Source organism: Ahaetulla prasina, chromosome 1 (assembly GCF_028640845.1).
Source record: "Ahaetulla prasina isolate Xishuangbanna chromosome 1, ASM2864084v1, whole genome shotgun sequence".
NCBI classification, from domain to species: Eukaryota; Metazoa; Chordata; class Lepidosauria; order Squamata; family Colubridae; genus Ahaetulla; species Ahaetulla prasina.
In genome coordinates, this window is record NC_080539.1 from 133169966 (window position 1) to 133187593 (window position 17628).

General features: G+C 39.7%; 1 long non-coding RNA gene across 2 annotated transcripts in view; it reads right to left on the bottom strand.

Moving 5' to 3' along the window:
• Positions 1–371: 371 nt before the first annotated feature.
• LOC131194792 (uncharacterized) overlaps positions 372–17628 on the bottom strand; it is a 39500-nt gene continuing 22243 nt past the window's right edge. The window contains exons 2-4 of one of the 2 annotated variants that reach the window (XR_009154306.1): positions 6843–6881; positions 5288–5364; positions 372–1120 (exon numbers count right to left, since the gene is read on the bottom strand). This is a non-coding gene — a long non-coding RNA (uncharacterized LOC131194792). The remainder of the gene's footprint in view (positions 1121–5287; positions 5365–6842; positions 6882–17628) is intronic. The other variant, XR_009154307.1, reaches the window with a different exon arrangement.

Sequence of the window (17628 nt, forward strand, 5' to 3'; positions counted from 1 at the left end):
TTCTTCTTGAACTTTAGAAAGTATTTTGTTTTTTAGTTGCATATGGGAGACTAGAAAAGGTTCTGGAAAGCCTAGTTTACTTGTAAATATCTTTACATTTTTGGTAAAAGGATAAAAACCTTGAACTCCCTTACAAAAAGAAATACCAACTATGGGAAATTTTAAATTCTCCTTATGGCAGCAATCCTCTGAAGAGCCATCCAGACATGGACATTTGCAAGAAGATCTTGCTTTTGTCAAAACAGCACACGCAGCCTTGCACTGCAGGCCTTTGGGGCATGCATATGACGCCGCAAGCCAAGTACAAAGGGTGGAGCATGGGTGCTGTTAAGTTTGGGCAATGAAGAGGCAGGAGACGATACAAGTGACAACAGCTCTTTAGTTTATTGTGACCCAGCAAAAGCCAACAGGCAAAAACCCCTCTTTAAATACTATTTTGGCTGAGGATCAGCCAATCAGCAACGTGCTTGTTCCCACCCAAACTTCCCTCCTAAAGTCCAAATACATAACAGGTGCAAAGGTACTTTTGTTATTGTGTCCCACCCTTGATCTCCCCTGCAGGTGCTGCTACTAGAAAATATCTAGAACATTAGCCTGCAAGTGCTTTTCCGATGCTTTAGATGTCAACACCCATCAATGTCAGCTAGCAGAGCCAATGGCAAAGTATGGCGAGATTTGCAGTACAACATATTTGGCTGCTTTCTTTTCCCAAAAGCATAAGAAGTGGCCATTCCCAGGAAAATACTGCTAAAAATAGCACAGCAGATTATGAATGTGTTGTACATGCATGTGGATGGATTGATCCAGACTCTAAAACTGGATTCTCATGAATTCTGCACATAAGACATTTTTTGGTGGTGAGGAAGAGGTTATTTGACTTTTCCCCTTCCATTTTGTTCCCTGTGCTTCCTGAAAAACTTGTTTAGGGAGTTTGAGAGATGCCCTTTAAAACTATCATGACAAGAAGGAATTATCATCCATGTCCTGTAGTAGGAGTCTCTCCCACATCTCCCTCCTTTTGGTGAATGGATGGAGCAAGGAATGCTGAATCAGACCTAGTTCTTGGAGGATTCTTCAGAGGACGAGTTGTTTGATGAGAGTTCTCCATGCTCTGTAATCACTAAAGTTACATAGGCTGTATTTGAGACAAGTCATTTTAATTGTTATTTATACATTGTATGGCATAATTAGTTTTCTTTCTAGGACTACATAGATTGTTGTTGTTGTTAGTTGCAAAATTGTGTCCAACCCAGTTGTGTAAGCTCACGCCTACTGCTTCGGTGACTCCATCCAACCACCTCATAATATGGATACAATGTTATATGTATGCATCTGGCATGTCTTATCTAATTTATCTGCGGGTGAGTGTTATTCAAAAACTACTGAATGAGTCTTCTAGCACATCTTTTTTTATTAAGCTTACAATCAGGCTACTTTCTTGCTTCATTAGTTATATTTGTATGTGTAGGTTTGGTCGGATAGATTCTCCAACTTCTCTATTTTTGAAAATGTTTTGTCTTATATTGTGGTTTTTCTTTTTACTTTGCATTATTTAAACTGTGAGCTGTAGGCAGTCTGGAATCCTGAAATACCTAAACTGAGATGATAGAAGATTAGATAGATAGATAGATAGATAGATAGATAGATAGATAGATAGATAGATAGATAGATAGATAGATAGATAGATAGATAGATAGATAGATAGAGGGAATGGATGGATGGAGGGATGGACAGACAGGCGGACAGGCGGACAGGCGGACAGACAGACAAATATATGATGGATGGATGGGAGGATGGGAGGATGGATGGATGGATGGATGGATGGATGGATAGATAGATAGATAGATAGATAGATAGATAGATAGATAGATAGATAGATAGATGATAGACAGACAGACAGATATAGAGATAAATCTCAAGCAACTCTAAACCTTTGAAGAAATATACACCTAAGATTCAGTGAATTAGTACTGGATTAGTAAGTAACTTACTGTTAGAAGTAAGAAATGTGTTTTTGAAAAAAACATATAACATAATGTCCAGAATAAAGGAAGCTGGAGAAGAGCATAACATGGAACAATTATTTATCTCAATAAAATTGCACTATTCTTGGATTTATATATTATCTTTTGCTTAATTTACTATGATGCTCTAATTATTAAATGTACAGTCTGGCTAACCAGATTCCCTACTCTTGTGTAATGGAGTTACATCTCCATTTATGTACCTTCTGTGCAATTATTTAAAACCTTTATTTTCTTTTTTTTTTTCTTTAACAAAAGGAGTTACTATCTACTTATAGATTGGAGCTTCTTCCATTTATTTTTGGAGTTATTTCCTCTTCATTTTTACTAATTCAAATGTGAACGTTGGAAAAGAAGGTATTTCTGAGCATTTGCAAAACAATTCCAAGAGGCTCCTGTGTGGCTGGTTATAAGGGGAAAATTATTTATTTATTTATTTGTCGAGTATATATTAGATTATATATATATATTTGTTTTCTGAGGTTTTCGCGGGTGTTTGTATGTAGGTCTTTGGTTATTCAGGTTTTCTCCCACGTAAAATTGGAAGTGTCTTGGCAACGTTTCGACGAAGTCTCATTCGTCATCTTCAGGCTTCAGCTTCGTGCTTCGTGCTTTTGCTCCCAGAAGCACGAAGCTGAAGCCTGAAGATGACGAATGAGACTTCGTTGAAACGTCGCCAAGACACTTCCAATTTTACGCGGGACAAAACCCGAATAACCAAAGACCTACATACAAACACCCGCGAAAACCTCAGAAAACAAATATATATATATAATCTAATATGTACTCGATAAATAAATAAATAAATAATTTTCCCCTTATAACCAGCCACACAGGAGCCTCTTGGAATTGTTTTGCAAATGCTCAGAAATACCTACGTATATGCATGGACAATCTACAAGTGCTAAATGGGTATCTGCTTCTCTTTTGAGATATCTGTTAATTAATGGTAACCCTAGGAGCAATTCATTCAGGAATTGGCCTACATTTTATGAGCCTTTTAGCATTTGGCTAGCTTGTATTGAGCAAGGATTGGCTAAAAGTCACCAGATTTCCAAACAGACAGGCAATGCTATGCTCAAAGTATCCAATGAGTTTGAATGGTTAAGTACAATCTGGAGAAATCAAGCATTGCTTTTAAAGGGTTTTGGAAAGATGGAATGACTGGTAATGTGTCAGACTGCTTCTGACTCAGTTGAAGAAAATAAATCTGTGCAGTTAGGTAGGTACCGTAATAAACACAGACTCCTTAATCAAGACAGATAATTTGTTCAATTTAGCCTCTTCTCCCTCTATGTATGGCATCCATACAATATGTGAAGTTTTCTAACTGGAATGTGACTAATGTTTTGTTTTGTTTTAAAGAGAGCTCAACAGAAAGGGTCAGCAAGAGTCTATGGATGTGTGAATGTTAATGATTGAGAAAATTGTGTACAGAGGGCACAGCTATATTCACAATGCCTAAATATTCCTCTAGGATCAGATACAGCAAGCCTTTTAAAAGTTGGATTTTTTCCTAATTATTAAAATATGCAGCACACAATTAGTGTCCAAGTATAGATGATCATGGTAAATCCATCTTAGAATGTTAAAAGGCTGCAAATCCATTTCACAAAGTTTCCTTTTTCAAGCAGAATTTTCTTCTGGCTCTCCAAATTTCCATCTGAAACCTGATCGTGCAGAGAAATGTGCTGATGCTTTTTCATAGGTCTTCCTGACCCAGTGGTATGTGCTTCTGCAGAATAACACCCTCACTTTGATGAGGCAGGCTACGTTCTTGGCAAAACTCCCTTGTGGTTTTCAGGAAGTGTTGTAATGAATGTAGCTCGGAGAAGACAAATAAAAGAATATGCGGCTTCCATATGCTAAATCTTAAGACTGAGTAGGGGTTTAGCCTTGGAATATAAAGATCTTGGTCAGAGCATCATGATGATCCTGTCTAAACTTAGCAGTGGAATAAGAAATTGCTTTCCCACCTTAAATCTCTATTGGTATGCCCAAGTTCCATGTCTGTCTGTTAAGAATTACATTCACACTTTAAAATGAAAAATAAAAGTACACTCTGAAGCTTCAACTGCTTCTTAGAGACAGATTGTACTCCGTTTTGCCTGTGGGTTTTAGAAAAATGGAACAGGCATTCTCATTTGGTTGAAAACACACAGACCCAATGGGAGCAGGCATTCTAAGAATCTGATACTTTGACAGAAGGCCATCTGTTGCCTGATGCATTGTAGGGAGGAATAACTAACACACAACAGGAATAACTGGATGAATTTCTATAACTAGCCCTGGGCTAGCTGCAGCAAACAAACACTTCACCATAGGTTTGTGGCAGTGGTGGGTTGCCCCGGTTCCGACCAGTTCTTGAGAACCAGTAGTAAAACTGGGGGGGGGAGGCTCCACCCACTGACCCCAACGTCATCAGGAAGCTTCTGCGCATGTGCAGAAGCGCGCCCACTGTGAACCGGTAATAAAGGTAACTAGAACCCACCCCTGGTTTGTGGGTATCTAAAGAGAGGCATGTGTCTACTCACATACTGTATAATAGAAGATTTATGTGGGGGCAATAAAAAGAGTTTCCTTTCCTAAAAGTTTAGAATATTATTGTTTGGGATATTCACCAAAGGTCTAGCAAGTATTTAATTTGAATTTAGATTTTTAAAATGTTTTTAATTTTTGTAACTCTGTTTTTATTTGGCTGTAAACCACCCTGAGTCCTTCGGGAGAAGGGAGGTATACAAATTTAATCAATCAATCAATAAAAATAAATAAATAGGTTAGAGTTTTAAGGTTGATAATATTTAATAAGTTCTCCATGTGGATGTAGACGGAGCTATATTATTAAAATAAGAATGCAGATTTTGGATGGGTAAATGTAGTCATGTTGTTTATTAACTGCAGAGCATTCAGCGAAGAGAACTATACCCATATCAAATGTGTAACTACTACTCAGTGTAGGAGAGACTAAACACTCAGTATCATCTACAAACTGTCTAGAAAGACAGAAAATACGTCAACCTAGAGAATTCAAAGACAAATGAAATGGTTACATGTAAGAATTAAGAAACGAGGCACAAATGTAAAATAAGAATGAACTAGCCACAAGAACATTTGTTAGACAGGACGCCTCTTCAAAAATCTTGATTTTATGTGAAATTCTTAATTGATGTTAAAATTACTAAGTTTAATATACTGAACCTGTACCTTTTCCATTTGCCACTGTAACAATTAAGAAATTTTAAATCTGTATCTAGAAGTCTTACCGGGCTAGTTAGTCATATTCATTGTGCAGCCAAAGGGGTTGTTAGGATTCTCATTGAGTTTGTGGTTGTCTGGATGCCTATGGATAAGAGACAGAGAACAAGACCTTGGTCTTATGTATACAACTGCTATGTGTTGTGGTTAGTGAATGACCAGTAATTTATACTGTATAGGACTAGAAACTACCTCACTATTTCAGATGGTGTTTTTTTCAAACATTTCATGACCCCTTCTGAAACATCTTATCGATTGGTGTATTATCTCCTTTTTCTACACAGCTGTTTCTCTGAGCTGAGTTTTCCTAATATGCAAAATGTTTACAAGCATCCTCCACAGATGGGGCACAATTTTCTTTTTAAAAAGAAGAGTAATGGCCCTTCTGTAAAACACGCGTGGTGGTGCACTGTGACTGCATGAAGGAACCTCTATGATACACTGTTTGAAAAAGAACTGATTAGGGCTTTCTGACTCAGGAGAGCTGATGTGATATCTGATTTGGAGCTACAAAGGAGGGACATCCTTTCTGAATTGCAAAACTCTCTTTCCTGCCATTTAGCGGTCACCGGGATTTTTGCAGCCTAGATCTAAAGGTAAAGGTAAAGGTTCCCCTCGCACATATGTGCTAGTCGTTGCCGACTCTAGGGGGCGGTGCACATCTCCATTTCAAAGCTGAAGAGCCAGCGCTGTCCGAAGACTTCTCCGTGGTCATGTGGCCAGCATGACTCAATGCCAAAAGCGCACGGAACACTGTTACCTTCCCACCAAAGGTGGTCCCCATTTTTTCTACTTGCATTTTTACGTGCTTTCGAAACTGCTAGGTTGGCAGAAGCTGGAACAAGTAAAGGGAGTTCACCCCGTTACACGGCAGCACTAGGGATTTGAACCGCTGAGCTGCCAACCTTTCGATTGACAAGCTCAACGTCCTAGCTCCTGAGCCACAGCGTCCCATAGATCATAGCCTAGATCTAGCAACCCCCAATAATGTAGTTACCTTCAAAAATGTTCCTTGTGCTCAGCTTTCCACTGCAATTTTGCCTCCTTGTGTTATAACAGTAAAACTCTATGATCCTCCAGATGTTTCTGAAATACAGCCCCCAGCTTTCCTTATGGTTAAGCCTATTGGCTGGGACTACTGAGAATTTTGCTTCAACATCATCTGTAGAAGCACATGTTCCTCATTAGTCTATTGAAGGAAAGGCAGTTTGTCAGTATGGCCATGAAAAAGAAACACAGCATGCAGTGAGAGACAGCACAACCTTGCACCAAAAATGAAGTTCATTTCTTCCCTTCTTGAGGACCTTAACTGGACGAACTCAGAGATCACTGGATGGCTTTTATCTAAGCATTCTTCCTCAATCCCAAAAGGTTTTGGTGGTAATATAATTAAGTGAATCCCCAGGAACACTGCCTTTCCCAACCTAGAAGAGATGGATTTCCATAGTCTCTAGCCTTGACTGAATAATGATCATTTTGATCATCATCACACCAATTTCTACACATTTGATGAGCTCGGTCTCATGGGCTGACACAGTGAAAGAAAGTTGGTTGGCTACATACCATGTTAAACTGTAAAAATATTGTAGCAAGAGCAGACACCTAGAAAAAGAAGAAAGAGAAGTAATATATTCTCCCTATATCATTTGGGTAACTCCCCCTGAAATTAAGTGAACCGTAATCTAACACATATGAAGAAGTTTTGAAAGAAGTTTCTTTGAAGTGACACATGAAGAGGAATGTTTGAAAAAAGACCATACTTTGCTCTTCAAGTATGGAATATAAAAATAATCCTCTTAAGATAGCAAAGAAACAGGAGTGGGAAAGTAAACCCTGGTATGGTCACACCAGAGCTAAAAAATTTGAAGAAGGCAATATTTTATATTAGCTGAGAAAAGTGTTCATCATGAATTACACCATCAAAGAAGTCAATGTGAAAATACCAACGCCTCAATAAAAACCAAAATTACACAGCTGAAATTCCTGTAAATAGATGTGTGTTTTTTCCATATTCCAGTAATGAATGTCTGTAGCAACAGTGCCGTCTAGAGAACAGTTCCATAAAAATCAGGGAAGCTGATGAAGCTCTTGGCCAAATGGGAAACTATAATTCTGGAAGGAATTATGGGGTGCTCTTTTTTCCCCCATTGGCACTTTCTATGTCTTTTGATACCGTGCCAAGTGACAGATTCTGTCACACCAAGGTTTCCAAGATTATACAGTATGTCATTTCTACACAAAGCAAAGCCTGGATGCTACAGAGCCACTGAGAAATTACATTTTAAAAGGAATGGGCCCCCTCAGAAAGCACAAGTGAGGACCCACAGACCTCTTTGAGGTAGCCACTTGGTTTCTGTGAAGAAGGCGAAGAAACATAGCTGTAGGCTAATTGCAAGTATTTAGGGAGATTTGTTGCTGCTTTTGATAGCAACCTCTTTAGGGCAACTATAAAGGGCTTTGGATACTTGCAGAATTGGAGGAGGAGGAGGAGGAGGAGGAAGAGGAGGAGGAGGAGAAAGATGAAGAAGAAGAAGAAGAAGGAAGAGGAGGAGGAGGAGGAGGAGGAGGAGGAGGAGGAGGAGGAGGAGGAGGAGGTCACTCACAAGAGGGAGGTTTTCTAAAACTCATCAGAGAATTAACTAAGATTCTCTCTTCATATTCTCTTAAAAAAATACCAAAAAAGGGATCTGTAGAGGAGAATTTTGACAGGTCAGGTGTCCCCATGGGGAGAGAATTCCATTCATTGTTGTCACTTTTATTGTTGCAGAAATAAATATAGGAAACAAGAGTCCTCCTTGAGGCTCTTGGAAGAATAGTTATTCCATACAAAATCAGGCAATATTTTTATTATCTGGATTCTGATCTGTATAGCGCTTAATCAATATTAAGATTATTAATTAATTGTTAATTAATTATTTATTAATTAATATTAATATTAAAATATTAATTAAGATTAATTAAGATTAAGATGAAGATTAAGCTTTCACGACCAGTTCCCTTCCCAAACTTTGGTCACTAGCCACGGTCATCCCAGTCTTCAAAAAAGGAGACCCCAGCCTAGTTGAAAATTACAGTCCAATCTCTCTATATTGTGTCACCTGCAAAGTAATGGAATCTATCATCAACCAATCCATTACCCTCCATCTAGAAACAAACAACCTACTCTCTAATAAACAATTTGGTTTCAGAAAAAAATTATCATGTAATTTACAACTTCTCCACTGCAAAAACATATGGACTACAAATCTCGATCAAGGCAAAACAATAGATGCAATTTACATAGACTTCTGTAAAGCTTTTGACTCAGTAGTACATGATAAACTTCTCCTAAAACTAAAATCCTATGGCATCTCAGGACCCCTCCACAATTGGATAACAGCTTTCCTGTCAAACAGACAAGTGGTCAAAATTGGCATGCTCTATCAAATCCTGTTCCTGTCAAAAGTGGCGTTCCCCAAGGCAGCGTTCTTGGACCAACTCTCTTCATATTATACATTAATGATCTCTGTGACCATATTACAAGTAATTGTATTCTCTTTGCTGATGATGTTAAACTATTTAACACCACCAACAATACAGCTACTCTTCAAAAAGACCTTGACTTTGTGACTGACTGGTCTAAAACTTGGCAACTCCAAATCTCAACCAGCAAATGCTCAGTCTTACATATTGGAAAAAAGAACCTAAACACTAAGTACAAGCTTGATGGACATTACCTTACAGATGACCCCCACCCTGTTAAAGACCTTGGAGTTTTCATATCAAATGATCTAAGTGCCAAAGCCCACTGCAACTACATAGCAAAAAAGGTTTGCGTAGCTTCTTCTCCAAAAACACTACACTACTAACCAGAGCATATAAAATATTTGCTAGACCAGTTCTTGAATACAGCTAGACTGTCTGGAACCCATGCCACATTTCTGACATCAATACAATTGATCGTGTCCAGAAATATTTTACAAGAAGAGTTCTCCACTCCTCTGAATACAACAAAATACCTTATGCCACCAGACTTGAAATCCTGGGTTTAGAAAATTTAGAACTACGTCGCCTTCGACATGACCTGAGTTTAACTCATAGAATCATCTATTACAATGTCCTTCCTGTCGAAGACTACTTCAGCTTCAATTACAACAATACACGAGCACACAATAGATTTAAGCTTAATGTTAACCGCTCCAATCTTGATTGCAGAAAATATGACTTCAGTAACAGAGTTGTTAATACTTGAATTACTACCTGACTCTGTGGTCTCTTCCCAAAATCCCCAAAGCTTCAACCAAAAACTGCCTACTATTGACCTCACCCCATTCATAAGAGGTCTGTAACAGGGGTGAAATCTAAAAAAATTTCCCTACCGGTTCTGTGGGCGTGACTTAATTGGTGGGTGTGGCTTGGTGTTCAGGTGACTGAATAGGCATGGTCAATAATAATAAATAATAAAAATAATAAAGTATACAAAACTTGGGAGGCACCGGACTACCTTCTTTAAAAATAGAGGCCCTGGTCTATCAATTGCGTTTTACTGAGAGGCACTGGTCTACCAAGTGCCTTTTTTTGACAGGCACTGGTCTACCTTCTTTAAAAATAGAGGCACCTGTCTACTAACTGCCTACAGCGCTGATCAGCTGTAGTGCGGCCCTTTGAAGTGCCACAGCAGTCATTTAAGGCCATTTGCAGCTATATCACCACCGAGCGCTTCAGGGACAGAGAAGAGGAATAGCGAGGCGTGGGCAGTGGGTGGGGGCAGGGATTTTTGATACCGGTTCTCCGAACTACCTGCTCCCATCGCTACTGGATCACGCGATCCGCTCCGAACCAGGAGCATTTCTCCCCTGGTCTATAAGGGGCGTGCATAAGAGCACAAGCGTGCCTACCGTTCCTGTCCTATTGTTTCCTTTCATTATATCCAATTATTATAGTTATTACATACTCATGCTTATATATATATATATACTTATATAGTGTATAGTTATTTCATGCTTATACTTATATATACTGTCTGACAAAATAAATAAATAATAAATAAATAAAAATATGTATCTCTGGCTTGAACAGGAGGACTGCACACACTTTGAAAATGATTCAGAAGAGATTTGGACTTCATGCAAGCCCAGAACTCCAGTGCTATTAATTAAAGCAGCCTGATCTATCTCAGGCTTCCACGCTTTAAGGAATTGACATCATGCATGCACAGTTTAGAAAAAAAAAAACAATGGAAAATAAAAAATTTCAATATTGATGTTATATGCTCCCTTTGATGTTGCCAGTCCAGAGTCAGACTGTTACTTTCTGAACCATTTCAAAATTTCCAACAGTTGCAGAGGGCAGCTCCAGCAACATGTCATAACAAGGAGCCTAGATGTTATTAATTTTTGTACTTTCATTGCCAGGTTATGATACCCTTGTCATTCTTATGAGTGGTGAGACACGTAAGCCAATTTGGATTTCTTTTACATTCCTATCCTATTTTACTTGATTATTTGTTAGACTGTAATGTTGCTGATTTTTTTTAAAAAAAACCAAAAACCTCAAGGAACAAGGTAAATGAAAATGCAAACTTTGTTTCTGCACCTCACGGTATGCCCATGGTACTGAGATAATGCATGTGCTGTGCACAATAAGGGGGAAAAAATCCCATATTCTGTAAGGTAGAACCTAGCAAGAAGTAGATCAGGGAAATTGTGACAATGCCTGCTTTATAAGTCAAAGATAAGAGCAGCTTATATTAAATTGGATTTTTACAGCACGCTGAACCATAAAGCATTGCTTACAAAATACGGTGCCTGGGAATATAGAACACAATAAACTAAAAATAAGCAGACTATAAAAGGTGGAAGATTTTTACTATTTGACAGATAACTTGAGTATTAATTAAATTTAATTAAAGATAGTGATATAGTAGGTCAAATGCTGTTGCCTTTTGGCGAAGCACCCCTTACTGAAAGAAGGGTCGAAGAGGCCATCTATATTAAAGTTGAACATCCCTCTCTTAACAAAATGGGGGGGGGATATGACACCATTTAGTTTCTTTTTACAACACTTTCTGCAGTTCCAAAGGGTTCCACACTCATTTGCACTATTCAGATGACCCTGAAGGCACAGATAAATTTCCAAGTGGCCTCAACGACCCTCAGAAACAGTGCCAACCAACAGATGAGTGCAAGGTATATAAACCCTTCTATTCCCCACCATTCAGTCAGAACTGAAGAAACTTCTTAAATGAGAAGCGAAACCTCTTCAAGGAAAAACAAAGAAAGCCCAGTTGCCTTTAACAAAGCAACTTTGCGACCTCCCTCACCCCCAAAGTCAGTCAGTCTGCCTGAGTACATCAAAGGCTTTGCCCTCATGGGTCTTTTCCTTTCTATGGAAGAAAAATTCCAGCATTGAGATAAGCTGCAACTAAGTGAAGATGACTTGACTAAGACCACACAACAAATTCATGGAAGAGGCAGGCTTAGAATGAGAATCTCCCCGGCAATCACAGAATCTCCTCATGGCTTCTGCATTTGTACTGGATGAAACCTGAGATTCTCTATTATCCTTCCCTAATCACCTGAAGAGGTGCAGCTCTTTTTCAAGCGAAAATGAGAGGGAAAACAATGGTTGTCCTAATTTGAAAGCTAATTGACTTGCTTATTAAATTAAAATGTCTCTAATGCCGTTCTTTGTAGGTTCCTGCCAAAATGGAAATGCCGGTGGCAGCTGTCCAGAGAAAAAGACTCCTACGAAGCCTTCAGTAAACAGCTGCTCTGTCTTTCATTAGGGAGTTTAGCAAAACCATATTAAGGCAATGGAAACACATCCATGGAGTAGAGCAATATGCTCAAAGGGACGCTATTAGTTTTATTTCCTCCCCCGCCCCCATATTAGAGTTTTTAAAAAAGGTCTGAGAGTTGAGCCAAAAGCTTCCATCATTTCAAAGTATTTGTGATTGCTTCAGGGTCTGCAAATATCTACTAAAGCTTTCAAAGGTTTAATGAAGGCCCACAGGTTGAGATGGTCACCAAAAACCAACACAATGTGAAAAATCTGAGTGGAAAACAATTCCTAATAGACAAATAGCCGAACGATATCCTGTGCTGTTGGGGGAACATTGTGATTTTTTTTTCAGAAAGAGAAAGAGAGAGAGAGAGAGAGAGAGAGAGAGAGAGAGAGAGAGAAAGAAAGAAAGAAAGAAAGAAAGAAAGAAAGAAAGAAAGAAAGAAAGAAAGAAAGAAAGAAAGAAAGAAAAGCTGGAAGATGACTTGGGAGGTATTTGTACTGACTGTCATTCTCAGCTGTGACTGCAAAGACCCTAAATTTGAATGATGCTGAACACCAAGGATCACTACAATCACAAAAAAAGTTGTTGGGTTAAGAGACCTCTTTCATTCTCTTTTTTTCCTCATTTTTTAAAAATTTACATTTATATCCCGCCCTTCTCCGAAGACTCAGGGCGGCTTACATTGTGTAAGGCAATAGTCTCATTCTATTTGTATATTTATATACAAAGTCAACTTTGTATTATTTCTTAGACATTCACTAAAACAGTAGATTGATGTGATTTAAGAAAGCCATTTTATTTTATTTTTTTCTTCAGCCTTAGGCTACAGACTGGAGTATGTTCACTGGCTCAAGTGAAAGCCAAAAAAGCAAAATAGTAAAAAGCAAGCCAGAAACCTCAAAGGGAACAAATTGTTCCATGGAATGGTGCTTGGTGACAGTATCAAGACCCCAAGTAATTAATTTCTGGGGATATGTTCTCCTCCCCCGAAAATAAATGCTTGGGGTAAATCTGAAATGGAGGACAATATCAAAGATGTTGCAATAATAGGGGGCTTCAATTACCTTCACTAGGGCTAATTAAAGAGAGCCTTAGAGCAGGGGTCTCCAAACTTGGCAACTTTAAGACTTCTAGACTTCAATTTCCAGAATTCCCAGGCAGCTGGCTGAGGAATTCTAGGAAGTGTGTGTGTGTGTGTGTGTGTGTGTGTAGGTCTTGGCGTATTCGGGTCTTTTCCTGTGTAAGGTTGAGAATATCTTGGCGACGTTTTGACGAGGTCTCACTCATCATCTTCAAGCTGGTGCTTACGGCTTCATGCTTGTGCGAGCAAAGCATGGTCGGACCTGCCGTCTCTCTATAAATACTGGTGGGGAGGTGTGGAGTGTTGGCTTTGTTGCTGTAAGCAGGTTGGTTGGCTGTGTGGTTACATCTTGATTGGTAGGTGGAGTGGATGTTTGCAGATTAGTTGGCTGTTTCATAGCATCCTCTGTGGGTGTGGTCCTAGTTGTGTGCCCATTAGTCTTCTGTGTTGTAACGACCTGGATAATGGGCTGTGTGGTAACATCCTGAGCTCTGGTATTGTGACCTCCTGAGTCACCTTTGGGACAACTGTGACCTGGATGACTGACAATATCCAGGTTTTGACATTGACATTTTGCCAAGTTTAGAGACCCCCTGCCTTAGGGAAAAGATGACCCTGGACTATTGTATATCCTATACAATGTTCTCAGACTGGTATAACAGGAGAATGCTGAAGAATGGATTAGAAAGGATCAACATGCTGTTAAATTAAATGTAATTTCTCTACAAGTGGAAATTGCCATGTACATTTGGATGGTTCTCTCTCCCACTTCAATATTCCTAAGGCACCCAGCTGGTTGCCCTGCTCAACCACTCTGTGTATAATTTTGAGGCTGTCTTCAGGATGATACACTAAAGTGGCCATGGTATCAAACTCTCCCAGCAGCCACTGAGGTCATAGATAGTTTAAAAAGTCAGAGAAGCTATTTTAGAAAATGGAAGTCTTCCTCAATTAAGGAAAATGAAGCTGTTCACAAAGTGGTATAAGAGATATATGGGCAGTAATAAAAGAGTCTTGAGAATCCACTGTCATAATCTTAGAATTCAAGACCTAATGGGCTGAGAGGGAAAGGTAAGGTGGAAGTCCAAAACTGCATTTTATACATTTAAACATACAAACATTATCTCTTAGTGAAGACCCTTTACCAGTTTTATTTGTATGCCTTGCCTTCCCACTGCAGTCAGGAAATACAATTGTCATTTTATACATCCAGTGTCAAACAAAACTGGATTAGTGAACTTGTTTAGATACCCCTCCCCTCACTATGTTCGCATGAAGACTCCTCAACTATGTTTTGGTTACCCAGAGTCTTCACAGCTAGATGGACTTAGCTCCACAGCAGGTACAGTCCACCTTTCTATGATAGTAGTTGTGGTTTGTGTGCTGACATAGTTGATTGTTTTATGCCCCTCAGGTATTGGCTTTTAGCTTAGTATAATTCCATTTATGATTTGTAACAAATTGTTCTACCGGTATTTAGTTGGGAATGAGCTGGGTGGCCTTGCTTTTGGGAAGGGAAGGGATCTTTTATTTATTTTTAAAAACATGTATAGCCTCCTTGTATATTAGGACAGGAAACTGAAAGTGGAGACACATTTTTAGTGATCCCAACAACCACATTTAGGTCGATCCAAGGTAATTTACTGCATGAAGCAAAGGACAAGATGGTTTCTTCCTTAATTCCACATACAGTGACCAACTAAAAGTTGAATCTTCCTTCAATATAGACAAGAAGCAAACATGTCCCACCACACCAGGAAGCATCGGGGTGGCTTACTGGGTTCAGGATGAACTGTGAAGTACAGAGCTCTGTTGTCTAACATCTTCCTCAAAGGTCCATCTGGCTGCCTTTGCCATCTGAGGTGGTTACCTCCCTCTTCCAGTCCTGACCGAAGTATGAAGTGGGAAATGCCTTCCATTCATATGGGATGTCGTTCTATCTGCTCTTCTATTTCTCCCATTCATTTCAGGGCAGCTCAGCCTTCATAGCTCTAAATGCCCTCCAAACAAGTAGACTAACTTCCAAAATCCTCAACCATGCAGGTATTGTCAGGTGTTGTGGTCCACCAGCAGCCTGCAAAGCTGACAGTGGAGTCGGACAGTGGGGAGGCTGGGGAGGACAATGGGCCAGTCCTGGAGTCAAGGGAAGGCCCAGACGAGGGCTCTGCATTGGAGGCAGAGATGGGGCCAGGACCATCTGTGAGCGATGCACAGACTCCAGAGCCTCCAGAGGTGGACAGCAGAGAGGCAGAGAAACAAGAGGAGCCTGTTCCTAGTGCACGCATGTGAAGAGCTGCCAGTCGGCAAGAGCAGCTAAAGCAAAAAGGATGACTCAGAAGTAAGGCCAGGAGATGATTAGCCCCTCCCATAAGGCTTACAAGAGCAGCAAAGGCTCTTGGGCTCTTTGTAGGAAAGCAACGTTGCTACATTTGTTTCTTGTCAGCGTCTTGTTTCTGAACTTTGTGGGGCTTTGCCAAGAAAGCCTTTGGCAGGGTGCCAAAGAAGATAAAGGTTTGTGATAAGGCCGAAGGACTTTTTCTGAAGGACCTATTTTGGACTTAATTTGGACTAAGCTGAGAATGAAGTGATTCTCAGCTGTTCTAATAAAATATGTTTTTTTAGGACTGATTGTGTCTGGTAATAACTACTTGGGCCTGGGTCAAAACATCAGGACTGAAGTTTATACTTCTGGAGGGCACCCAGTTTAGGAAAGGGTAAACTATTGGAGTTTGTATGGGGTAGCTGCTTTCTTGGGACCCTTAACACAGCCTCAAGTCATTTGTTGAGAGTTCTGACACAATTAATTTGATAATTTTTTCTCTGAATTCAGGTTGCATTGTGAGTCCTCTGCTGACCTACAAAGCCAATCCAAGAATGACTGATCTACAAACAGCCAAGGGCAAGTTCTCAGATTATTGCTATGGATATTTTAGAGCACTTAAAAATTAAGTATTATCATGTTTGATTTAACCATTAAAGAATAGGAAGCCCTTAATTTAATTATCTTTAAAAAGAGAAGTACTTTATATTCTTAGTTTGCAATGTTAATAATAATATATTTTATTATTAATTATTAGCTGAAGCATTTGCTTTGACCACTTTCACATAAGCCAACTCAGGATCTTTAACCATAGTTTGCTTGAAAACTGCAGAAGTCCAATTAATTCATAATTAACTCAGTCAATTCAGTGCAACTTTGTATATCCATTAGCTTAATTTTTTGTAAAAGCATAGAAGAAATAATTACACTTGAACACAGGTAATGATGATAATCTTAACGAATTCAGATTTGCAGAGTTAATATAGGTAGTTCTAGAGTTACAACAGTTTCTTTAGTGACCATTCAAAACTGAAAAAGTGGCTTATGACCGTTTTTCACACTTATGACCATTGCAGCATCCCCATGGTCATATGATTTACATTTGGATGCTTGACAACTGGTTCACATTTATGTCCCCGGGGTCATGTGATCACCTTTTGCAACCTTCTCACAAGCAAAGTCAATGGGGGAATCCAGATTCATTTAATAACCGTGTTACTGTGATGACCCAGGGCGTGACACAAAGGCAACACAACCAGAGAACAGATATGAGTCCCTTTATTATTACCAACTGTGCCCCCAATGTCCCTTCCAACTCTCCGGCCTGGAGCTCTTCCACCAACTGGCTGGCAATACTTCAGTCCCAAACGTTGTAAGCAGAAAACTTCTAACAACAAATCCAAAGGCAAGACAAGGTAATTAATCCGGCAGGGCAAGCAAAATAAGGAATTTCATAAATAAAGTATCACGGCAATAAATCAAGCCAGTTGGGAGGATGCCAGGATTCAAAGAAACACCAGATAAACTCAGTGTTGGTTCCTGAAAAATGTCCCTCCCATTTGCCTTTCCTTTTAAACTCCAGCAACACCTGTGTCTTGTAAAGAGGATTGGGTCCCTTTCCTCCCTTGTAAGCCACACAACCCACGTTGCTCTCTTCTCTGTTCCTCCCTGCGGTGCCTAGGATGAGGAGGGGGAGGGCCTTGGTCTTCATCTGAACCCCCTCTCCCTTATTCTACCTCTCACCTGCTCTGCCCAGCCTGACTTTGCTCTTCCCCAGTTTCTTCCACAGCCAACGGATCCACTCTCTCACTCTCTGTCAGCCATTCCTCTTCCCTTTCAGATTCAGACTCCGACAGGGGCATGACAGTTACTAAATTAACAACTGCAGTGATGCCCTTAACAAATGTGGGAAGAAAAGTCATAAAATGGAGCAAAACTCAATTAACAAATTTCTCACTTAGCAACATAAATGTTCAGCTCAATTGCGGTCATAAGTCAAGGGCTATGTATATCTCAAAAGACCTTAGCTTAGTTGTAGATCACCTGCTGTACTTGCAGAAGGTCTCATGTTCAATTCTGTGTGCCACCAGCTGGGGGGGGAATCATAAAACCAATGAACAGCTGCCAGCTAACATCGACAAATATGACTAGTTGGACCAATGGCCTACCTCAGTGGAAGCAT